The following is a 27147-nucleotide window of genomic DNA, read 5'->3' as shown; positions in this document are numbered from 1 at the left end:
GACAGGAGACAGCTGTAGACTAACAGTGCCTCTCACGTAGAGAGAGACTCAGCGAGACAGGAAACAGCTGTAGACTAACAGTGACACTACGTAGAGAGAGACACAGCGAGCCAGGCAGCTGTAGACCAACAGTGACACTCACGTAGAGAGAGACACAGCGAGACAGGAGGCAGCTGCAGACTAACAGTGACACTCACGTAGAGAGAGACACAGCGAGACAGGAGACAGCTGTAGACTAACAGTGACACTCACGTAGAGAGAGACACAGCGAGACAGGAGACAGCTGTAGACTAACAGTGACACTCGCGTAGAGAGACTCAGCGAGACAGGAGACAGCTGTAGACTAACAGTGACACTCACGTAGAGAGAGACTCAGCGAGACAGGAGGCAGCTGTAGACTAACAGTGACACTACGTAGAGAGAGACACAGCGAGACAGGAAACAGCTGTAGACTAACGGTGACACTACGTAGAGAGAGACAAAGCGAGACAGGAGGCAGCTGTAGACTAACAGTGACACTCACGTAGAGAGAGACATAGCGAGACAGGAGACAGCTGTAGACTAACAGTGACACTACGTAGAGAGAGACTCAGTGAGACAGGAGACAGCTGTAGACTAACAGTGACACTACGTAGAGAGACACAGCGAGACAGGAGACAGCTGTAGACTAACAGTGCCTCTCACGTAGAGAGAGACTCAGCGAGACAGGAAACAGCTGTAGACTAACAGTGACACTACGTAGAGAGAGACACAGCGAGCCAGGCAGCTGTAGACCAACAGTGACACTCACGTAGAGAGAGACACAGCGAGACAGGAGGCAGCTGCAGACTAACAGTGACACTCAAGTAGAGAGAGACACAGCGAGACAGGAGACAGCTGTAGACTAACAGTGACACTCACGTAGAGAGAGACACAGCGAGACAGGAGACAGCTGTAGACTAACAGTGACACTCGAGTAGAGAGACTCAGCGAGACAGGAGACAGCTGTAGACTAACAGTGACACTCACGTAGAGAGAGACTCAGCGAGACAGGAGGCAGCTGTAGACTAACAGTGACACTACGTAGAGAGAGACACAGCGAGACAGGAAACAGCTGTAGACTAACAGTGACACTACGTAGAGAGAGACAAAGCGAGACAGGAGGCAGCTGTAGACTAACAGTGACACTACGTAGAGAGAGACTCAGTGAGACAGGAGACAGCTGTAGACTAACAGTGACACTACGTAGAGAGACACAGCGAGACAGGAGACAGCTGTAGACTAACAGTGACACTCACGCAGAGAGAGACACAGCGAGACAGGAGGCAGCTGTAGACTAACAGTGACACTCACGTAGAGAGAGACACAGCGAGACAGGAGACAGCTGTAGACTAACAGTGATACTACGTAGAGAGAGACTCAGTGAGACAGGAGACAGCTGAAGACTAACACTGACACTCACGTAGAGAGACACAGCGAGACAGGAGACAGCTGTAGACTAACAGTGACACTCACGTAGAGAGACACAGCGAGACAGGAGACAGCTGTAGACTAACAGTGCCTCTCACGTAGAGAGAGACTCAACGAGACAGGAGACAGCTGTAGACTAACAGTGACACTCACGTAGAGAGAGACTCAGCGAGACAGGAGACAGCTGTAGACTAACAGTGACACTACGTAGAGAGACACAGAGAGACAGGAGACAGCTGTAGACTAACAGTGACACTACGTAGAGAGAGACTCAGCGAGACAGGAGACAGCTGTAGACTAACAGTGACACTACGTAGAGCGAGACAGGAGACAGCTGTAGACTAACAGTGACACTCACGTAGAGAGACACAGCGAGACAGGAGACAGCTGTAGACTAACAGTGACACTACGTAGAGAGAGACTCAGCGAGACAGGAGACAGCTGTAGACTAACAGTGACCTTACGTAGAGAGACACAGCGAGACAGGAGACAGCTGTAGACTAACAGTGACACTCACGAAGAGAGACACAGCGAGACAGGAGACAGCTGTAGACTAACAGTGACACTCACGTAGAGAGACACAGCGAGACAGGAGGCAGCTGTAGACTAACAGTGACACTCACATAGAGAGAGACACAGCGAGACAGGAGACAGCTGTAGACTAACAGTGACACTCACATATAGAGAGACACAGCGAGACAGGAGACAGCTGTAGACTAACAGTGCCTCTCACGTAGAGAGAGACTCAGCGAGACAGGAAACAGCTGTAGACTAACAGTGACACTACGTAGAGAGAGACACAGCGAGCCAGGCAGCTGTAGACCAACAGTGACACTCACGTAGAGAGAGACACAGCGAGACAGGAGGCAGCTGCAGACTAACAGTGACACTCACGTAGAGAGAGACACAGCGAGACAGGAGACAGCTGTAGACTAACAGTGACACTCACGTAGAGAGAGACACAGCGAGACAGGAGACAGCTGTAGACTAACAGTGACACTCGCGTAGAGAGACTCAGCGAGACAGGAGACAGCTGTAGACTAACAGTGACACTCACGTAGAGAGAGACTCAGCGAGACAGGAGGCAGCTGTAGACTAACAGTGACACTACGTAGAGAGAGACACAGCGAGACAGGAGACAGCTGTAGACTAACAGTGACACTACGTAGAGAGAGACACAGCGAGACAGGAGGCAGCTGTAGACTAACAGTGACACTCACGTAGAGAGAGACACAGCGAGACAGGAGACAGCTGTAGACTAACAGTGACACTCACGTAGAGAGACACAGCGAGACAGGAGACAGCTGTAGACTAACAGTGACACTCGCGTAGAGACTCAGCGAGACAGGAGACAGCTGTAGACTAACAGTGACACTCACGTAGAGAGAGACTCAGCGAGACAGGAGGCAGCTGTAGACTAACAGTGACACTACGTAGAGAGAGACACAGCGAGACAGGAGACAGCTGTAGACTAACAGTGACACTACGTAGAGAGAGACAAAGCGAGACAGGAGGCAGCTGTAGACTAACAGTGACACTCACGTAGAGAGAGACACAGCGAGACAGGAGGCAGCTGTAGACTAACAGTGACACTCACGTAGAGAGAGACACAGCGAGACAGGAGACAGCTGTAGACTAACAGTGATACTACGTAGAGAGAGACTCAGTGAGACAGGAGACAGCTGAAGACTAACAGTGACACTCACGTAGAGAGACACAGCGAGACAGGAGACAGCTGTAGACTAACAGTGACACTACGTAGAGAGAGACTCAGCGAGACAGGAGACAGCTGTAGACTAACAGTGACACTACGTAGAGAGACACAGCGAGACAGGAGACAGCTGTAGACTAACAGTGACACTCACGTAGAGAGACACAGCGAGACAGGAGACAGCTGTAGACTAACAGTGACACTCACGTAGAGAGACACAGCGAGACAGGAGGCAGCTGTAGACTAACAGTGACACTCACGTAGAGAGAGACTCAGCGAGACAGGAGGCAGCTGTAGACTAACAGTGACACTACGTAGAGAGAGACACAGCGAGACAGGAGACAGCTGTAGACTAACAGTGACACTACGTAGAGAGAGACAAAGCGAGACAGGAGGCAGCTGTAGACAAACAGTGACACTCACGTAGAGAGACACAGCGAGACAGGAGACAGCTGTAGACTAACAGTGACACTACGTAGAGAGAGACTCAGCGAGACAGGAGACAGCTGTAGACTAACAGTGACACTACGTAGAGAGACACAGCGAGACAGGAGACAGCTGTAGACTAACAGTGACACTCACGTAGAGAGACACAGCGAGACAGGAGACAGCTGTAGACTAACAGTGACACTCACGTAGAGAGACACAGCGAGACAGGAGGCAGCTGTAGACTAACAGTGACACTCACGTAGAGAGACACAGCGAGACAGGAGACAGCTGTAGACTAACAGTGACACTCACGTAGAGAGACACAGCGAGACAGGAGACAGCTGTAGACTAACAGTGACACTCACATATAGAGAGACACAGCGAGACAGGAGACAGCTGTAGACTAACAGTGCCTCTCACGTAGAGAGAGACTCAGCGAGACAGGAAACAGCTGTAGACTAACAGTGACACTACGTAGAGAGAGACACAGCGAGCCAGGCAGCTGTAGACCAACAGTGACACTCACGTAGAGAGAGACACAGCGAGACAGGAGGCAGCTGCAGACTAACAGTGACACTCACGTAGAGAGAGACACAGCGAGACAGGAGACAGCTGTAGACTAACAGTGACACTCACGTAGAGAGAGACACAGCGAGACAGGAGACAGCTGTAGACTAACAGTGACACTCGCGTAGAGAGACTCAGCGAGACAGGAGACAGCTGTAGACTAACAGTGACACTCACGTAGAGAGAGACTCAGCGAGACAGGAGGCAGCTGTAGACTAACAGTGACACTACGTAGAGAGAGACACAGCGAGACAGGAGACAGCTGTAGACTAACAGTGACACTACGTAGAGAGAGACACAGCGAGACAGGAGGCAGCTGTAGACTAACAGTGACACTCACGTAGAGAGAGACACAGCGAGACAGGAGACAGCTGTAGACTAACAGTGATACTACGTAGAGAGAGACTCAGTGAGACAGGAGACAGCTGAAGACTAACAGTGACACTCACGTAGAGAGACACAGCGAGACAGGAGACAGCTGTAGACTAACAGTGACACTCACGTAGAGAGACACAGCGAGACAGGAGACAGCTGTAGACTAACAGTGACACTCGCGTAGAGAGACTCAGCGAGACAGGAGACAGCTGTAGACTAACAGTGACACTCACGTAGAGAGAGACTCAGCGAGACAGGAGGCAGCTGTAGACTAACAGTGACACTACGTAGAGAGAGACACAGCGAGACAGGAGACAGCTGTAGACTAACAGTGACACTACGTAGAGAGAGACAAAGCGAGACAGGAGGCAGCTGTAGACTAACAGTGACACTCACGTAGAGAGAGACACAGCGAGACAGGAGGCAGCTGTAGACTAACAGTGACACTCACGTAGAGAGAGACACAGCGAGACAGGAGACAGCTGTAGACTAACAGTGATACTACGTAGAGAGAGACTCAGTGAGACAGGAGACAGCTGAAGACTAACAGTGACACTCACGTAGAGAGACACAGCGAGACAGGAGACAGCTGTAGACTAACAGTGACACTCACGTAGAGAGACACAGCGAGACAGGAGACAGCTGTAGACTAACAGTGCCTCTCACGTAGAGAGAGACTCAACGAGACAGGAGACAGCTGTAGACTAACAGTGACACTCACGTAGAGAGAGACTCAGCGAGACAGGAGACAGCTGTAGACTAACAGTGACACTACGTAGAGAGACACAGAGAGACAGGAGACAACTGTAGACTAACAGTGACACTACGTAGAGAGAGACTCAGCGAGACAGGAGACAGCTGTAGACTAACAGTGACACTACGTAGAGCGAGACAGGAGACAGCTGTAGACTAACAGTGACACTCACGTAGAGAGACACAGCGAGACAGGAGACAGCTGTAGACTAACAGTGACACTACGTAGAGAGAGACTCAGCGAGACAGGAGACAGCTGTAGACTAACAGTGACACTACGTAGAGAGACACAGCGAGACAGGAGACAGCTGTAGACTAACAGTGACACTCACGTAGAGAGACACAGCGAGACAGGAGACAGCTGTAGACTAACAGTGACACTCACGTAGAGAGAAACAGCGAGACAGGAGGCAGCTGTAGACTAACAGTGACACTCACATAGAGAGAGACACAGCGAGACAGGAGACAGCTGTAGACTAACAGTGACACTCACATATAGAGAGACACAGCGAGACAGGAGACAGCTGTAGACTAACAGTGCCTCTCACGTAGAGAGAGACTCAGCGAGACAGGAAACAGCTGTAGACTAACAGTGACACTACGTAGAGAGAGACACAGCGAGCCAGGCAGCTGTAGACCAACAGTGACACTCACGTAGAGAGAGACACAGCGAGACAGGAGGCAGCTGCAGACTAACAGTGACACTCACGTAAAGAGAGACACAGCGAGACAGGAGACAGCTGTAGACTAACAGTGACACTCACGTAGAGAGAGACACAGCGAGACAGGAGACAGCTGTAGACTAACAGTGACACTCGCGTAGAGAGACTCAGCGAGACAGGAGACAGCTGTAGACTAACAGTGACACTCACGTAGAGAGAGACTCAGCGAGACAGGAGGCAGCTGTAGACTAACAGTGACACTACGTAGAGAGAGACACAGCGAGACAGGAGACAGCTGTAGACTAACAGTGACACTACGTAGAGAGAGACAAAGCGAGACAGGAGGCAGCTGTAGACTAACAGTGACACTCACGTAGAGAGAGACATAGCGAGACAGGAGACAACTGTAGACTAACAGTGACACTACGTAGAGAGAGACTCAGTGAGACAGGAGACAGCTGTAGACTAACAGTGACACTACGTAGAGAGACACAGCGAGACAGGAGACAGCTGTAGACTAACAGTGACACTCACGTAGAGAGAGACACAGCGAGACAGGAGGCAGCTGTAGACTAACAGTGACACTCACGTAGAGAGAGACACAGCGAGACAGGAGACAGCTGTAGACTAACAGTGATACTACGTAGAGAGAGACTCAGTGAGACAGGAGACAGCTGTAGACTAACAGTGACACTCACGTAGAGAGACACAGCGAGACAGGAGACAGCTGTAGACTAACAGTGACACTCACGTAGAGAGACACAGCGAGACAGGAGACAGCTGTAGACTAACAGTGACACTACGTAGAGAGAGACTCAGCGAGACAGGAGACAGCTGTAGACTAACAGTGACACTACGTAGAGAGACACAGCGAGACAGGAGACAGCTGTAGACTAACAGTGACACTCACGTAGAGAGACACAGCGAGACAGGAGACAGCTGTAGACTAACAGTGACACTCACGTAGAGAGACACAGCGAGACAGGAGACAGCTGTAGACTAACAGTGACACTCACGTAGAGAGACACAGCGAGACAGGAGACAGCTGTAGACTAACAGTGACACTCACGTAGAGAGACTCAACGAGACAGGAGACAGCTGTAGACTAACAGTGACACTCACGTAGAGAGACACAGCGAGACAGGAGACAGCTGTAGACTAACCGTGACATTCACGTAGAGAGAGACACAGCGAGACAGGAGACAGCTGATGACTAACAGTGACATTCACGTAGAGAGAGACACAGCCAGACAGGAGACAGCTGTAGACTAACAGTGACATTCACGTAGAGAGAGACACAGCGAGACAGGAGGCAGCTGTAGACTAACAGTGACACTACGTAGAGAGAGACACAGCCAGACAGGAGACAGCTGTAGACTAACAGTGACACTACGTAGAGAGAGACACAGCCAGACAGGAGACAGCTGTAGACTAACAGTGACACTCACGTAGAGAGAGACACAGCGAGACAGGAGGCAGCTGTAGACTAACACTGACACTACGTAGAGAGAGACACAGCGAGACAGGAGACAGCTGTAGACCAACAGTGACACTACGTACAGAGAGACTCAGCGAGACAGAAGACAGCTGTAGACTAACAGTGACACTACGTAGAGAGAGACACAGCGAGACAGGAGACAGCTGTAGACTAACAGTGACACTCACGTAGAGAGACACAGCGAGACAGGAGACAGCTGTAGACTAACAGTGACACTCACGTAGAGAGACACAGCGAGACAGGAGACAGCTGTAGACTAACAGTGACACTCACGTAGAGAGACACAGCGAGACAGCAGACAGCTGTAGACTAACAGTGACACTCACGTAGAGAGACACAGCGAGACAGGAGACAGCTGTAGTCTAACAGTGACACTCACGTAGAGAGAGACACAGCGAGACAGGAGACAGCTGTAGACTAACAGTGACACTCACGTAGAGAGAGACACAGCGAGACAGGAGACAGCTGTAGACTAACAGTGACACTCACGTAGAGAGACACAGCGAGACAGGAGACAGCTGTAGACTAACAGTGACACTCACGTAGAGAGACACAGCGAGACAGGAGACAGCTGTAGACTAACAGTGACACTCACGTAGAGAGAGACACAGCGAGACAGGAGACAGCTGTAGTCTAACAGTGACACTCACGTAGAGAGAGATACAGCGAGACAGGAGACAGCTGCAGACTAACAGTGACACTCACGTAGAGAGACACAGCGAGACAGGAGACAGCTGTAGACTAACATTGACACTCACGTAGAGAAAGACACAGCGAGACAGGAGACAGCTGTAGACTAACAGTGACACTCACGTCGAGAGACACAGCGAGACAGGAGACAGCTGTAGACTAACAGTGACACTCACGTAGAGAGACACAGCGAGACAGGAGACAGCTGTAGTCTAACAGTGACACTCACGTAGAGAGAGACACAGCGAGACAGGAGACAGCTGTAGACTAACAGTGACACTCACGTAGAGAGACACAGCGAGACAGGAGACAGCTGTAGACTAACAGTGACACTCACGTAGAGAGAGACTCAGCGAGACAGGAGGCAGCTGTAGACTAACAGTGACACTCACGTAGAGAGAGACACAGCGAGACAGGAGACAGCTGTAGACTAACAGTGACACTCACGTAGAGAGAGACACAGCGAGACAGGAGGCAGCTGTAGACTAACAGTGACACTCACGTAGAGAGAGACTCAGCGAGACAGGAGACAGCTGTAGACTAACAGTGACACTCACGTAGAGAGAGACACAGCGAGACAGGAGACAGCTGTAGACTAACAGTGACACTACGTAGAGAGAGACTCAGCGAAACAGGAGACAGCTGTAGACTAACAGTGACACTACGTAGAGAGACACAGCGAGACAGGAGACAGCTGTAGACTAACAGTGACACTCACGTAGAGAGACACAGCGAGACAGGAGACACCTGTAGACTAACAGTGACACTCACGGAGAGAGACACAGCGAGACAGGAGACAGCTGTAGACTAATAGTGACACTCACGTAGAGAGACACAGCGAGACAGGAGACAGCTGTAGACTAACAGTGACACTCACGTAGAGAGACTCAGCGAGACAGGAGACAGCTGTAGACTAACAGTGACACTCACGTAGAGAGACACAGCGAGACAGGAGACAGCTGTAGACTAAGTGACACTCACGTAGAGAGACACAGCGAGACAGGAGACAGCTGTAGACTAACAGTGACACTCACGTAGAGAGACACAGCGAGACAGGAGACAGCTGTAGACTAACAGTGACACTCACGTAGAGAGACACAGCGAGACAGGAGACAGCTGTAGACTAACCGTGACATTCACGTAGAGAGAGACACAGCCAGACAGGAGACAGCTGTAGACTAACAGTGACACTACGTAGAGAGAGACACAGCGAGACAGGAGGCAGCTGTAGACTAACAGTGACACTACGTAGAGAGAGACACAGCGAGACAGGAGACAGCTGTAGACTAACAGTGACACTACGTAGAGAGAGACACAGCCAGACAGGAGACAGCTGTAGACTAACAGTGACACTCACGTAGAGAGAGACTCAGCGAGACAGGAGGCAGCTGTAGACTAACAGTGACACTACGTAGAGAGAGACACAACCAGACAGGAGACAGCTGTAGACTAACAGTGACACTCACGTAGAGAGAGACTCAGCGAGACAGGAGGCAGCTGTAGTCTAACAGTGACACTCACGTAGAGAGAGACACAGCGAGACAGGAGACAGCTGTAGACTAACAGTGACACTCACGTAGAGAGACACAGCGAGACAGGAGACAGCTGTAGACTAACAGTGACACTCACGTAGAGAGAGACTCAGCGAGACAGGAGGCAGCTGTAGACTAACAGTGACACTCACGTAGAGAGAGACACAGCGAGACAGGAGACAGCTGTAGACTAACAGTGACACTCACGTAGAGAGAGACACAGCGAGACAGGAGGCAGCTGTAGACTAACAGTGACACTCACGTAGAGAGAGACTCAGCGAGACAGGAGACAGCTGTAGACTAACAGTGACACTCACGTAGAGAGAGACACAGCGAGACAGGAGACAGCTGTAGACTAACAGTGACACTACGTAGAGAGAGACTCAGCGAAACAGGAGACAGCTGTAGACTAACAGTGACACTCACGTAGAGAGACACAGCGAGACAGGAGACAGCTGTAGACTAACAGTGACACTCACGTAGAGAGACACAGCGAGACAAGAGACAGCTGTAGACTAATAGTGACACTCACGTAGAGAGACACAGCGAGACAGGAGACAGCTGTAGACTAACAGTGACACTCACGTAGAGAGACTCAGCGAGACAGGAGACAGCTGTAGACTAACAGTGACACTCACGTAGAGAGACACAGCGAGACAGGAGACAGCTGTAGACTAAGTGACACTCACGTAGAGAGACACAGCGAGACAGGAGACAGCTGTAGACTAACAGTGACACTCACGTAGAGAGACACAGCGAGACAGGAGACAGCTGTAGACTAACAGTGACACTCACGTAGAGAGACACAGCGAGACAGGAGACAGCTGTAGACTAACCGTGACATTCACGTAGAGAGAGACACAGCCAGACAGGAGACAGCTGTAGACTAACAGTGACACTACGTAGAGAGAGACACAGCGAGACAGGAGGCAGCTGTAGACTAACAGTGACACTACGTAGAGAGAGACACAGCCAGACAGGAGACAGCTGTAGACTAACAGTGACACTACGTAGAGAGAGACACAGCGAGACAGGAGGCAGCTGTAGACTAACAGTGACACTACGTAGAGAGAGACACAGCGAGACAGGAGACAGCTGTAGACCAACAGTGACCCTACGTACAGAGAGACTCAGCGAGACAGAAGACAGCTGTAGACTAACAGTGACACTACGTAGAGAGAGACACAGCGAGACAGGAGACAGCTGTAGACTAACAGTGACACTCACGTAGAGAGACACAGCGAGACAGGAGACAGCTGTAGACTAACAGTGACACTCACGTAGAGAGACACAGCGAGACAGGAGACAGCTGTAGACTAACAGTGACACTCACGTAGAGAGACACAGCGAGACAGGAGACAGCTGTAGACTAACAGTGACCCTCACGTAGAGAGACACAGCGAGACAGGAGACAGCTGTAGTCTAACAGTGACACTCACGTAGAGAGAGACACAGCGAGACAGGAGACAGCTGTAGACTAACAGTGACACTCACGTAGAGAGAGACACAGCGAGACAGGAGACAGCTGTAGACTAACAGTGACACTCACGTAGAGAGACACAGCGAGACAGGAGACAGCTGTAGACTAACAGTGACACTCACGTAGAGAGACACAGCGAGACAGGAGACAGCTGTAGACTAACAGTGACACTCACGTAGAGAGAGACACAGCGAGACAGGAGACAGCTGCAGACTAACAGTGACACTCACGTAGAGAGACACAGCGAGACAGGAGACAGCTGTAGACTAACAGTGACACTCACGTAGAGAGAGACACAGCGAGACAGGAGACAGCTGTAGACTAACAGTGACACTACGTAGAGAGAGACACAGTGAGACAGGAGACAGCTGTAGACTAACAGTGACACTCACGTAGAGAGACACAGCGAGACAGGAGACAGCTGTAGTCTAACAGTGACACTCACGTAGAGAGAGACACAGCGAGACAGGAGACAGCTGTAGTCTAACAGTGACACTCACGTAGAGAGAGACACAGCGAGACAGGAGACAGCTGTAGACTAACAGTGACACTACGTAGAGAGAGACTCAGCTAGACAGGAGACAGCTGTAGACTAACAGTGACACTACGTAGAGAGACACAGCGAGACAGGAGACAGCTGTAGACTAACAGTGACACTCACGTAGAGAGACACAGCGAGACAGGAGACAGCTGTAGACTAACAGTGACACTCACGTAGAGAGACACAGCGAGACAGGAGACAGCTGTAGACTAACAGTGACACTCACGTAGAGAGACACAGCGAGACAGGAGACAGCTGTAGACTAACAGTGACACTCACGTAGAGAGAGACACAGCGAGACAGGAGACAGCTGTAGACTAACAGTGACACTACGTAGAGAGACACAGCGAGACAGGAGACAGCTGTAGACTAACAGTGACATTCACGTAGAGAGACACAGCGAGACAGAAGAGAGCTGTAGACTAGCAGTGACATTCACGTAGAGAGAGACACAGCGAGACAGGAGACAGCTGTAGACTAACAGTGACATTCACGTAGAGAGACACAGCGAGACAGAAGACAGCTGTAGACTAACAGTGACACTCACGTAGAGAGACACAGCCAAACAGGAGACAGCTGTAGACTAACAGTGACACTCACGTAGAGAGAGACACAGCGAGACAGGAGGCAGCTGTAGACTAACAGTGACACTCACGTAGAGACACAGCGAGACAGGAGGCAGCTGTAGACTAACAGTGACACTACGTAGAGAGAGACACAGCGAGACAGGAGACAGCTGTAGACTAACAGTGACACTACGTAGAGAGAGACTCAGCGAGACAGAAGACAGCTGTAGACTAAGTGACACTACGTAGAGAGAGACACAGCGAGACAGGAGACAGCTGTAGACTAACAGTGACACTCACGTAGAGAGACACAGCGAGACAGGAGACAGCTGTAGACTAACAGTGACACTCACGTAGAGACACAGCGAGACAGGAGACAGCTGTAGACTAACAGTGACACTCACGTAGAGAGACACAGCGAGACAGGAGACAGCTGTAGACTAACCGTGACATTCACGTAGAGAGAGACACAGCGAGACAGGAGACAGCTGTAGACTAACAGTGACACTACGTAGAGAGAGACACAGCAAGACAGGAGACAGCTGTAGACTAACAGTGACACTACGTAGAGAGAGACTCAGCGAGACAGAAGACAGCTGTAGACTAACAGTGATACTCACGTAGAGAGAGACACAGCGAGACAGGAGACAGCTGTAGACTAACAGTGACATTCACGTAGAGAGAGACACAGCGAGACAGGAGGCAGCTGTAGACTAACAGTGACACTACGTACAGAGAGACACAGCGAGACAGGAGACAGCTGTAGACTAACAGTGACACTCACGTAGAGAGAGACTCAGCGAGACAGAAGACAGCTGTAGACTAACAGTGACACTCACGTAGAGAGACACAGCGAGACAGGAGACAGCTGTAGACTAACAGTGACACTCACGTAGAGACACAGCGAGACAGGAGACAGCTGTAGACTAACAGTGACACTCACGTAGAGAGACACAGCGAGACAGGAGACAGCTGTAGACTAACAGTGACACTCACGTAGAGAGACACAGCGAGACAGGAGACAGCTGTAGTCTAACAGTGACACTCACGTAGAGAGAGACACATCGAGACAGGAGACATCTGTAGACTAACAGTGACATTCACGTAGAGAGAAACACAGCGAGACAGGAGACAGCTGTAGACTAACAGTGACACTACGTAGAGAGAGACTCAGCGAGACAGAAGACAGCTGTAGACTAACAGTGACACTCACGTAGAGAGACACAGCAAGACAGGAGACAGCTGTAGACTAACAGTGACACTACGTAGAGAGAGACTCGGCGAGACAGAAGACAGCTGTAGACTAACAGTGACACTCACGTAGAGAGACACAGCGAGACAGGAGACAGCTGTAGACTAACAGTGACATTCACGTAGAGAGACACAGCGAGACAGAAGACAGCTGTAGACTAACAGTGACACTCACGTAGAGAGACACAGCGGGACAGAAGACAGCTGTAGACTAACAGTGACATTCACGTAGAGAGAGACACAGCGAGACAGAAGACAGCTGTAGACTAACAGTGACACTATGTAGAGAGAGACACAGTGAGACAGGAGACAGCTGTAGACTAACAGTGACACTACGTAGAGAGACACAGCGAGACAGGAGACAGCTGTAGACTAACAGTGACACTCACGTAGAGAGACACAGCGAGACAGGAGACAGCTGTAGACTAACAGTGACACTCACGTAGAGAGACACAGCGAGACAGGAGACAGCTGTAGACTAACAGTGACACTCACGTAGAGAGACACAGCGAGACAGGAGACAGCTGTAGACTAACAGTGACACTCACGTAGAGAGAGACACAGCGAGACAGGAGACAGCTGTAGACTAACAGTGACACTACGTAGAGAGACACAGCGAGACAGGAGACAGCTGTAGACTAACAGTGACATTCACGTAGAGAGACACAGCGAGACAGAAGAGAGCTGTAGACTAGCAGTGACATTCACGTAGAGAGACACAGCAAGACAGGAGACAGCTGTAGACTAACAGTGACATTCACGTAGAGAGACACAGCGAGACAGAAGACAGCTGTAGACTAACAGTGACACTCACGTAGAGAGACACAGCCAAACAGGAGACAGCTGTAGACTAACAGTGACACTCACGTAGAGAGAGACACAGCGAGACAGGAGGCAGCTGTAGACTAACAGTGACACTCACGTAGAGACACAGCGAGACAGGAGGCAGCTGTAGACTAACAGTGACACTACGTAGAGAGAGACTCAGCGAGACAGAAGACAGCTGTAGACTAAGTGACACTACGTAGAGAGAGACACAGCGAGACAGGAGACAGCTGTAGACTAACAGTGACACTCACGTAGAGAGACACAGCGAGACAGGAGACAGCTGTAGACTAACAGTGACACTCACGTAGAGAGACACAGCGAGACAGGAGACAGCTGTAGACTAACAGTGACACTCACGTAGAGAGACACAGCGAGACAGGAGACAGCTGTAGACTAACCGTGACATTCACGTAGAGAGAGACACAGCGAGACAGGAGACAGCTGTAGACTAACAGTGACACTACGTAGAGAGAGACACAGCAAGACAGGAGACAGCTGTAGACTAACAGTGACACTACGTAGAGAGAGACTCAGCGAGACAGAAGACAGCTGTAGACTAACAGTGATACTCACGTAGAGAGAGACACAGCGAGACAGGAGGCAGCTGTAGACTAACAGTGACACTACGTAGAGAGAGACACAGCGAGACAGGAGACAGCTGTAGACTAACAGTGACACTCACGTAGAGAGAGACTCAGCGAGACAGAAGACAGCTGTAGACTAACAGTGACACTCACGTAGAGAGACACAGCGAGACAGGAGACAGCTGTAGACTAACAGTGACACTCACGTAGAGAGACACAGCGAGACAGGAGACAGCTGTAGACTAACAGTGACACTCACGTAGAGAGACACAGCGAGACAGGAGACAGCTGTAGACTAACAGTGACACTCACGTAGAGAGACACAGCGAGACAGGAGACAGCTGTAGTCTAACAGTGACACTCACGTAGAGAGAGACACATCGAGACAGGAGACAGCTGTAGACTAACAGTGACATTCACGTAGAGAGAAACACAGCGAGACAGGAGACAGCTGTAGACTAACAGTGACACTACGTAGAGAGAGACTCAGCGAGACAGAAGACAGCTGTAGACTAACAGTGACACTCACGTAGAGAGACACAGCAAGACAGGAGACAGCTGTAGACTAACAGTGACACTACGTAGAGAGAGACTCGGCGAGACAGAAGACAGCTGTAGACTAACAGTGACACTCACGTAGAGAGACACAGCGAGACAGGAGACAGCTGTAGACTAACAGTGACATTCACGTAGAGAGACACAGCGAGACAGAAGACAGCTGTAGACTAACAGTGACACTCACGTAGAGAGACACAGCGGGACAGAAGACAGCTGTAGACTAACAGTGACATTCACGTAGAGAGAGACACAGCGAGACAGAAGACAGCTGTAGACTAACAGTGACACTATGTAGAGAGAGACACAGCGAGACAGGAGACAGCTGTAGACTAACAGTGACACTACGTAGAGAGACACAGCGAGACAGGAGACAGCTGTAGACTAACAGTGACATTCACGTAGAGAGACACAGCGAGACAGAAGACAGCTGTAGACTAACAGTGACATTCACGTAGAGAGAGACACAGCGAGACAGGAGACAGCTGTAGACTAACGGTGACACTCACGTAGAGAGAGACTCAGCGAGACAGGAGGCAGCTGTAGACTAACAGTGACACTCACGTAGAGAGAGACACAGCGAGACAGGAGACAGCTGTAGACTAACAGTGACACTACGTAGAGAGACACAGCGAGACAGGAGGCAGCTGTAGACTAACAGTGACACTCACGTAGAGAGACACAGCGAGACAGCTGTAGACTAACCGTGACATTCACGTAGAGAGAGACACAGCGAGACAGGAGACAGCTGTAGACTAACAGTGACATTCACGTAGAGAGAAACACAGCGAGACAGGAGACAGCTGTAGACTAACAGTGACACTCACGTAGAGAGACACAGCGAGACAGGAGACAGCTGTAGACTAACAGTGACACTCACGTAGAGAGACACAGCGAGACAGGAGACAGCTGTAGACTAACAGTGACACTCACGTAGAGAGAGACACAGCGAGACAGGAGACAGCTGTAGACTAACAGTGACACTACGTAGAGAGACACAGCGAGACAGGAGACAGCTGTAGACTAACAGTGACATTCACGTAGAGAGACACAGCGAGACAGAAGAGAGCTGTAGACTAGCAGTGACATTCACGTAGAGAGACACAGCAAGACAGGAGACAGCTGTAGACTAACAGTGACATTCACGTAGAGAGACACAGCGAGACAGAAGACAGCTGTAGACTAACAGTGACACTCACGTAGAGAGACACAGCCAAACAGGAGACAGCTGTAGACTAACAGTGACACTCACGTAGAGAGAGACACAGCGAGACAGGAGGCAGCTGTAGACTAACAGTGACACTCACGTAGAGACACAGCGAGACAGGAGGCAGCTGTAGACTAACAGTGACACTACGTAGAGAGAGACTCAGCGAGACAGAAGACAGCTGTAGACTAAGTGACACTACGTAGAGAGAGACACAGCGAGACAGGAGACAGCTGTAGACTAACAGTGACACTCACGTAGAGAGACACAGCGAGACAGGAGACAGCTGTAGACTAACAGTGACACTCACGTAGAGAGACACAGCGAGACAGGAGACAGCTGTAGACTAACAGTGACACTCACGTAGAGAGACACAGCGAGACAGGAGACAGCTGTAGACTAACCGTGACATTCACGTAGAGAGAGACACAGCGAGACAGGAGACAGCTGTAGACTAACAGTGACACTACGTAGAGAGAGACACAGCAAGACAGGAGACAGCTGTAGACTAACAGTGACACTACGTAGAGAGAGACTCAGCGAGACAGAAGACAGCTGTAGACTAACAGTGATACTCACGTAGAGAGAGACACAGCGAGACAGGAGGCAGCTGTAGACTAACAGTGACACTACGTAGAGAGAGACACAGCGAGACAGGAGACAGCTGTAGACTAACAGTGACACTCACGTAGAGAGAGACTCAGCGAGACAGAAGACAGCTGTAGACTAACAGTGACACTCACGTAGAGAGACACAGCGAGACAGGAGACAGCTGTAGACTAACAGTGACACTCACGTAGAGAGACACAGCGAGACAGGAGACAGCTGTAGACTAACAGTGACACTCACGTAGAGAGACACAGCGAGACAGGAGACAGCTGTAGACTAACAGTGACACTCACGTAGAGAGACACAGCGAGACAGGAGACAGCTGTAGTCTAACAGTGACACTCACGTAGAGAGAGACACATCGAGACAGGAGACAGCTGTAGACTAACAGTGACATTCACGTAGAGAGAAACACAGCGAGACAGGAGACAGCTGTAGACTAACAGTGACACTACGTAGAGAGAGACTCAGCGAGACAGAAGACAGCTGTAGACTAACAGTGACACTCACGTAGAGAGACACAGCAAGACAGGAGACAGCTGTAGACTAACAGTGACACTACGTAGAGAGAGACTCGGCGAGACAGAAGACAGCTGTAGACTAACAGTGACACTCACGTAGAGAGACACAGCGAGACAGGAGACAGCTGTAGACTAACAGTGACATTCACGTAGAGAGACACAGCGAGACAGAAGACAGCTGTAGACTAACAGTGACACTCACGTAGAGAGACACAGCGGGACAGAAGACAGCTGTAGACTAACAGTGACATTCACGTAGAGAGAGACACAGCGAGACAGAAGACAGCTGTAGACTAACAGTGACACTATGTAGAGAGAGACACAGCGAGACAGGAGACAGCTGTAGACTAACAGTGACACTACGTAGAGAGACACAGCGAGACAGGAGACAGCTGTAGACTAACAGTGACATTCACGTAGAGAGACACAGCGAGACAGAAGACAGCTGTAGACTAACAGTGACATTCACGTAGAGAGAGACACAGCGAGACAGGAGACAGCTGTAGACTAACGGTGACACTCACGTAGAGAGAGACTCAGCGAGACAGGAGGCAGCTGTAGACTAACAGTGACACTCACGTAGAGAGAGACACAGCGAGACAAGAGACAGCTGTAGACTAACAGTGACACTACGTAGAGAGACACAGCGAGACAGGAGGCAGCTGTAGACTAACAGTGACACTCACGTAGAGAGACACAGCGAGACAGCTGTAGACTAACCGTGACATTCACGTAGAGAGAGACACAGCGAGACAGGAGACAGCTGTAGACTAACAGTGACATTCACGTAGAGAGAAACACAGCGAGACAGGAGACAGCTGTAGACTAACAGTGACACTACGTAGAGAGAGACTCAGCGAGACAGAAGACAGCTATAGACTAACAGTGACACTACGTAGAGAGAGACACAGCGAGACAGGAGACAGCTGTAGACTAACAGTGACACTACGTAGAGAGACACAGCGAGACAGGAGACAGCTGTAGACTAACAGTGACATTCACGTAGAGAGAGACACAGCGAGACAGGAGACAGCTGTAGACTAACAGTAACACTACGTAGAGAGAAACACAGCGAGACCGGAGACAGCTGTAGACTAACAGTGACATTCACGTAGAGAGACACAGCGAGACAGAAGACAGCTGTAGACTAACAGTGACATTCACGTAGAGAGAGACACAGCGAGACAGGAGACAGCTGTAGACTAACAGTGACACTCACGTAGAGAGACACAGCGGGACAGAAGACAGCTGTAGACTAACAGTGACACTACGTAGAGAGACACAGCGAGACAGGAGACAGCTGTAGACTAACAGTGACACTCACGTAGAGAGACACAGCGAGACAGGAGACAGCTGTAGACTAACAGTGACACTCACGTAGAGAGACACAGCGGGACAGAAGACAGCTGTAGACTAACAGTGACATTCACGTAGAGAGAGACACAGCGAGACAGGAGACAGCTGTAGACTAACAGTGACACTACGTAGAGAGAGACACAGCGAGACAGGAGACAGCTGTAGACTAACAGTGACACTCACGTAGAGAGACACAGCAAGACAGGAGACAGCTGTAGACTAACAGTGACACTACGTAGAGAGAGACTCGGCGAGACAGAAGACAGCTGTAGACTAACAGTGACACTCACGTAGAGAGACACAGCGAGACAGGAGACAGCTGTAGACTAACAGTGACATTCACGTAGAGAGACACAGCGAGACAGAAGACAGCTGTAGACTAACAGTGACACTCACGTAGAGAGACACAGCGGGACAGAAAACAGCTGTAGACTAACAGTGACATTCACGTAGAGAGAGACACAGCGAGACAGAAGACAGCTGTAGACTAACAGTGACACTATGTAGAGAGAGACACAGCGAGACAGGAGACAGCTGTAGACTAACAGTGACACTACGTAGAGAGACACAGCGAGACAGGAGACAGCTGTAGACTAACAGTGACATTCACGTAGAGAGACACAGCGAGACAGAAGACAGCTGTAGACTAACAGTGACATTCACGTAGAGAGAGACACAGCGAGACAGGAGACAGCTGTAGACTAACAGTGACACTCACGTAGAGAGAGACTCAGCGAGACAGGAGGCAGCTCTAGACTAACAGTGACACTCACGTAGAGAGAGACACAGCGAGACAGGAGACAGCTGTAGACTAACAGTGACACTACGTAGAGAGACACAGCGAGACAGGAGGCAGCTGTAGACTAACAGTGACACTCACGTAGAGAGACACAGCGAGACAGCTGTAGACTAACCGTGACATTCACGTAGAGAGAGACACAGCGAGACAGGAGACAGCTGTAGACTAACAGTGACATTCACGTAGAGAGAAACACAGCGAGACAGGAGACAGCTGTAGACTAACAGTGACACTACGTAGAGAGAGACTCAGCGAGACAGAAGACAGCTGTAGACTAACAGTGACACTACGTAGAGAGAGACACAGCGAGACAGGAGACAGCTGTAGACTAACAGTGACACTACGTAGAGACACAGCGAGACAGGAGACAGCTGTAGACTAACAGTGACATTCACGTAGAGAGAGACACAGCGAGACAGGAGACAGCTGTAGACTAACAGTGACACTCACGTAGAGAGACACAGCGGGACAGAAGACAGCTGTAGACTAACAGTGACACTACGTAGAGAGACACAGCGAGACAGGAGACAGCTGTAGACTAACAGTGACACTCACGTAGAGAGACACAGCGAGACAGGAGACAGCTGTAGACTAACAGTGACACTCACGTAGAGAGACACAGCGGGACAGAAGACAGCTGTAGACTAACAGTGACATTCACGTAGAGAGAGACACAGCGAGACAGGAGACAGCTGTAGACTAACAGTGACACTACGTAGAGAGAGACACAGCGAGACAGGAGACAGCTGTAGACTAACAGTGACACTCACGTAGAGAGAGACACAGCGAGACAGGAGGCAGCTGTAGACTAACAGTGACACTACGTAGAGAGAGACACAGCGAGACAGGAGACAGCTGTAGACTAACAGTGACATTCACGTAGAGAGAGACACAGCGAGACAGGAGGCAGCTGTAGACTAACAGTGACACTACGTAGAGAGAGACACAGCGAGACAGGAGACAGCTGTAGACTAACAGTGACACTCACGTAGAGAGTCACAGCGAGACAGGAGGCAGCTGTAGACTAACAGTGACACTACGTAGAGAGAGACACAGCGAGACAGGAGGCAGCTGTAGACTAACAGTGACACTACGTAGAGAGAGACACAGCGAGACAGGAGGCAGCTGTAGACTAACAGTGACACTACGTAGAGAGAGACACAGCGAGACAGGAGACAGCTGTAGACTAACAGTGACACTCACGTAGAGAGAGACTCACCGAGACAGAAGACAGCTGTAGACTAACAGTGACACTCACGTAGAGAGAGACCAAGCGAAACAGGAGACAGCTGTAGACTAACAGTGACACTACGTAGAGAGAGACACAGCGAGACAGGAGACAGCTGTAGACTAACAGTGACACTCACGTAGAGAGACTCAGCGAGACAGAAGACAGCTGTAGACTAACAGTGACACTCACGTAGAGAGAGACACAGCGAGACAGGAGACAGCTGTAGACTAACAGTGACACTACGTAGAGAGAGACTCAGCGAGACAGAAGACAGCTGTAGACTAACAGTGACACTACGTAGAGAGAGACACAGCGAGACAGGAGACAGCTGTAGACTAACAGTGACACTCACGTAGAGAGAGACTCAGCGAGACAGGAGACAGCTGTAGACTAACAGTGACACTCACGTAGAGAGAGACACAGCGAGACAAGAGACAGCTGTAGACTAACAGTGACACTCACGTAGAGAGAGACACAGCGAGACAGGAGGCAGCTGTAGACTAACAGTGACACTCACGTAGAGAGAGACTCAGCAAGACAGGAGACAGCTGTAGACTAACAGCAGAGGTGTGGACTCGAGTCATGTGACTTGGACTCGAGTCAGACTCGAGTCATGAATTTGATGACTTCAGACTCGACTCGACAAAATGTACAAAGACTTGCAACTCGACTTGGACTTTAACATCAATGACTCGTGACTTCACTTGGACTTGCGCCTTTTGACTCGAGAAGACTTGCTACTTCCCATGAAAACTGGGGGAAAAAATGTTCACACGGCCGCGCCGCTCTCAGTTTATCTGCATCTGTGAAAAAAATGTGCACCACTTGTATGCATGCAGAGAGCACGCGCGCTGCCTGCACGACATCCAATCACTGTAGTCCCACGTTGTTTTGATTGGACAGCATCTAAGCAGGCACATTGCAAGACAACCAATGAAGCGCAACAAGCAACAACGCGCCAGTTGGCAAAATGATACCGAAGATAGTTTCGTTTGGCTATAAAAATGACGATGTAGTCGACAAAAAACGAGTTGCAATTTGCAAAACATGCGGGTCGAAGATTACAGACGGTGCTGCCACAACGTCTAACTTTGTTCGACACCTGAAGTTGCACAAAGAAAGGTAAGTTTTGAACGAATGCTAAGCACCTTATCGGATGTACCGTAACTTACTAGCTGCTGCATATTTACTGTATCAACGAGACAGTAAACGCACGTCTTCCTTGCTGGTTAATGCTTACAAAAATAGGGATTTTTGAACCCTGATTATATGAGGTACATGAGTGTAGCACACTCAGATGGAAAACCTCTTCAACATCATGTCAACGTCCGTTTTAAAGTATCATTTCTACCTTGCTGCTAGACGGATAAACACAAATGTATATCTCAGTCTCTCCAACACACATGAGACAAAAACAGGCCTTCCAGTTTTACTCTTTCAATCGTTCAGTTTCAGAGTGGCTGGTGTGCTGCCTCATTGAGGTCGTTTATGTAATTTTGGTTAATCACAACTAAGCTGACCTGTCGCTGAAGACATAAACTATCACAATTAAACAATGAATGAGGCAGAAGTAGACCTGCAATTGCTGTGTGATGCAGCAAGGCACCATGGAATCTGGTGTGCAGGAGAGAGTGAACTATAAAGCAGGGGTTCCCAAACTTTACCATGACAAGGCCCCCCATATACCAGTAGATTCCAGCCAAGGCCCCCCTGACATGGGCCGTGCCACACTCTTTTTTCTGTGCACCTCCTTTCACAACTCGATGGAGTTGGTGCATCCCTAAACCCATTCAAGTACAACAGGAAACATAGTAAGACATATACACTGTAAAGAGGAAAATGATGACACAGTCACAGAAGATCCACCATTAGCCTTCCCTTTTCATATCATGCCCAAACAGCAGGCAGCGCATGGACATAGCGTGCTACCGTAGTCTAGGTCTGTGAGGCAGCGCACCACTGGGATATATACAGTATATAATAAAATAATAACGATTATAGTAGTAATGTTCAGAGATGCAATAGATTATTATAGTGCAGTTCTTAACTAATGGGGATATTGTTTAGCTTATTTTGGGTTTAATTTGGTTTATTTTACTTATTTAATTTATTCAATTATTTTGTTTTGCTATACTTTTCATGCCAACTTGCCATGGCCCCCCTAGCACCCCCTCGCGGCACCCAGGGGTCCCCGTCCCCACTTTGAAAACCACTGCTATAAAGCATATGACTTCAGTTTCTTGAAGGAAAGGGCTTTCTTATGACTTTTGAAGCAGTGAAAATATTCTTAATATTGCATACACTGAAACTGAAATGTATTATCGTATACCGTAGTGTACAATAGACAATGAATATTAACACAACAACATTGATGAGTAAAGAGTAGTTTCAAATACAACATGTGTGGCTATAAGGGATTTTCTGACATCTGTTTCATATTCTTTTCTGTTACAGGTATGAAGAATACCAGATGAACAAAAGCATCGTAGATGAACCACAACAGCCTTCAATCTCAAAATTCCTGGACACTCGTGTAGGGCGTTACAGCATGAGCCACCCACAGCAGAAGGCCATCTCCAATGCGATACTGTCTGACTTGATTATTGATTGCAATTTTCCTCTATCTATTGTGGAAAATAAGAGCTTTCGTCACTTTCTGGCTGTGCTGGACAGCAAGTATACCCCAGTCTGTCGCCGAACGCTGACCACAAAAACAGAGAGCCTTGCTGAGGAGAGACGTTCAAAGTTAAAAACTCAATTGAGCAACACTGACCATGTTTCAGTCACTGTGGACATTTGGTCTGATCGAAAGATGAGGGGATTCCTTGGTGTCACTGTGCACTGGATGGAGAGAGATGCAGAGAGGGTACAGCTAAAGACAAATCTTTTGGCCTGCAACCGCTTCAAAGGCTCTCACACAGCGGAGCGCATCTGTGACCAATTTGAGGCAATATGTGATGAATACAACATCAAAGCTAAATTGGACTATATCATTAGTGACAATGCTGCTAACATGCGCAAGGCATTTACGGTCTGCTTCCCCAGCGAACAGGAGGAAGATGATGATGCTGGAGATAATCTTGATGATCCTGAGCTATGGCATGACTTAACCCTAGAAGACCAGCAAACCGTCGATGCTGCTATGGCAAAGAAACAGCGCCTGCAGTGTTTTGCACACACATTGCAGCTGGTGGTGGGAGACGGTTTGAAAGAAACAAAAGCGGCATGTCCTTCTCTCTCCAAGTTATCAAAACTTAGCTCCCTGCTCCACACAAGCACAACGTTTAAAGACATATTCGATGGTGAATTTGGGGAGCACAGAGGCATCCCTGCTGCAGTGAGCACGAGGTGGAATTCTACACTGCGGCAGGTGAAAGCAGTCCTTCATTGTGATCATCAAAAGCTCTGCGCAGTTTTTGAGAAGGCCGGGCATAAAGAACTGTCATTCACACTACGAGAGTGGAATCTGCTGAAGGAGTTGGTGGACATCTTGAAACCGTTCAGAGAAGCAACTGATTTGACACAGGGGGAGAAAGTCATTACAATCAGTGCAGTTGTTCCATCCGTCTTGTCCCTCAATCACCATCTTGTGAAGCTGAAGCCTCAAGTTCGTTTCCTGAGCGGCCTGGTCAGAGGTCTGCAGGCATCCCTGGAAAAAAGATTTCTTGGGATCTTCATTAATGTGAAAATGGCCCAGTCTCAAGAAGGGATCACTGCCCCCTTTTCAGACACAGTCTACCTGAAAGCAGCTGCCTTGGATCCAGCCTTTTGTCTGCTGTGGATTGAGCCCCATGTGCTGGTCAACCTTGACATCAAGGCAGAGGTGGCACAACGAGTTAAATGTAAATCTTATTGACTTGCAATGCAACTTAAATGCAACGTAAAATAATTTGATCTTAATCTGATCTAGGATCTAATGTGATATTAATCTGACTTTAACAATAATAACAATTTTCAGTCTTGCACAGTATCATCAACATCAGTAATGGTAATAAGAGCGCTTTTGTTTCTGCTGTTGTGACACGTTTTTTTAGAATTGATCCTGAAAGATGCTGCAGAGACGGAGCAACCTGTGCCTGTGCCGGTGCCTGCTGAAGAAGAACTAGAGGACATGGAAGGAGAAGGGCTGTTTGCTGCATACCATAAGAGGCAGAAAAGGGATGTTGGGACCCCACCAGCAGTACAGCTAAGTCACTACATTGACATGGCAGAAGGACAGAATGCCCTTTTGTTCTGGGCACTGAACAGTAAGACTCTTCCTTCACTCTTTCAAGTAGCCATCCGAGTCTTGGCAGTGCCTGCTTCTAGTGCTCCAGTGGAGCGAGTTTTCAGCCATGGTGGCATCATTCTGCGTCCCCATCGTGCACAAATGACTGACAGACTTTTGGCCAATTTGATCTTTTGCAAATGCAATGCAGTGTAGGGGCCTCCCTCCACCTGTCCACAGCACGCATGCGCACACACACTCACTCTCTGCTCATCACCTGTCCACACAGCTCTCTCTCTCTCATACACACCAGTCTCTATGGAGGCATTCCAATTATATTATCAGGTTGGTCCAGTTTTTCAGAAGTGATAATTTTGAGGAGTGAGGATTTTATTGATGACATGTTTAAAAAAGTTTAGGCTAAAAGAACCCATGTCTATTTGAAAGTTAAACTGTTTTGGAATATGAGGTCAATGCAATACAGGACTGAAGCTGCTGTGCATTGTTCTAGTGCAATATGCTGTTGAAATAAGAGCATTTTTTGTGAAAATTAAATTTTCTGTTTTTTACTGTTTGATTAATGTCATTGTATAAAAAGAGGTTTAAATAAATACAAATCTTACAGACATACATGATTTGTATAAATTTTATTTCTGTGGTAAGAGGACTTGAAATGACTCGAAACAAAAATGGTAGGACTTTGGACTCGACTTGAGACTTGCAGGCTTTGACTTCTGACTCGACTTGGGACTTGCCTCATCATTGACTCGACTTGACTCGGGACTCGAAAGCAAAGACTTGAGACTTACTTGTGACTTGCATAACAATGACTTTGTCCCACCTCTGACTAACAGTGACACTCACGTAGAGAGAGACACAGCGAGACAGGAGACAGCTGTAGACTAACAGTGACACTACGTAGAGACACAGCGAGACAGGAGACAGCTGTAGACTAACAGTGACACTCACGTAGAGAGAGTGAACGCGAGATAACGTCAGGCAAGGGCAGGAGGCAAGCCCCTGCATGGCTAGGCCCCGCCGTTGTACCAATCACAACCTGGACATCGATCCGTAGCTGCTGCTGCTACTCAGAATCGATATCACCGCGAGAGGAAGCAGAAGCGAGGCTTCACCTGGCTGACCAACAACAACAATCAGAACAACAACAACAACCACCACCAACACGCACCTGGGTCACAGCGAGAGGCGCGCTGAGCTGCAGCTCCTGGGGTCTCGGGACGTCACGCGCGGGATGGAAGTGACATGACGTCACTAGCGTGTGACACCCGCTCACCGCCACTGAACAGTTACTGCTGAAGACGGACACAACGAACCGCTGGGATACATAATACAAATGTGATCGTCGGAGTGATTTTGGCGTGTCTGTGCACAAATAAGGTTTAGGAAAGAAGCAGGAGTGATGTCACGCGGAGGCACGTGGTTACATGACGTCACGAGCGGGGGACACCTCCCCACTTGCTTTGGGCGCCGATGACGTCAGACCGAGATAACGAGAGCCGGGTCTTGAGAGGGCGAATGTCTTGAGAGTTTAACGCTTTCGCGACCAATGTCGTCCATGATACAGGCCTTTTGGGATAGATCGCGTAAACATCTAAATGTGTCGTTAACCCCGCCACCACCACCCGACACAGCTGTGGGGGCTAATGCCCCCTCCCCGCGAGTGGGCGGGGCGCGAAGTCCGCCCCCTCCACCCGGCCCCCTCCTCGGCCACGTCTCGCTGGGCCC

The 27147-nt window shown here is 49.4% G+C and overlaps 2 long non-coding RNA genes across 5 annotated transcripts in view; one reads left to right on the top strand and one right to left on the bottom strand.

The window, feature by feature from the left end:
* LOC144737508 (uncharacterized) overlaps positions 1-26990 on the bottom strand; it is a 115903-nt gene extending 88913 nt beyond the window's left edge. Inside the window, exons 1-2 of one of the 4 annotated variants that reach the window (XR_013589005.1) lie at positions 26591-26990; positions 24738-24999 (exon numbers count right to left, since the gene is read on the bottom strand). This is a non-coding gene — a long non-coding RNA (uncharacterized LOC144737508). The other 3 variants (XR_013589003.1, XR_013589004.1, XR_013589007.1) reach the window with 3 other exon arrangements.
* LOC144737509 (uncharacterized) lies at positions 21759-25374 on the top strand. Its single transcript, XR_013589008.1, has 3 exons — positions 21759-22316; positions 23649-25036; positions 25229-25374. It is a non-coding gene; the product is annotated as an uncharacterized LOC144737509 (long non-coding RNA).
* Positions 26991-27147: the final 157 nt, after the last annotated feature.

This window comes from Lampetra planeri, chromosome 71 (genome assembly GCF_965212315.1).
Source record: "Lampetra planeri chromosome 71, kcLamPlan1.2.h2, whole genome shotgun sequence".
Classification (NCBI taxonomy): Eukaryota; Metazoa; Chordata; class Hyperoartia; order Petromyzontiformes; family Petromyzontidae; genus Lampetra; species Lampetra planeri.
This window is presented reverse-complemented; position numbering and strand designations above follow the sequence as displayed.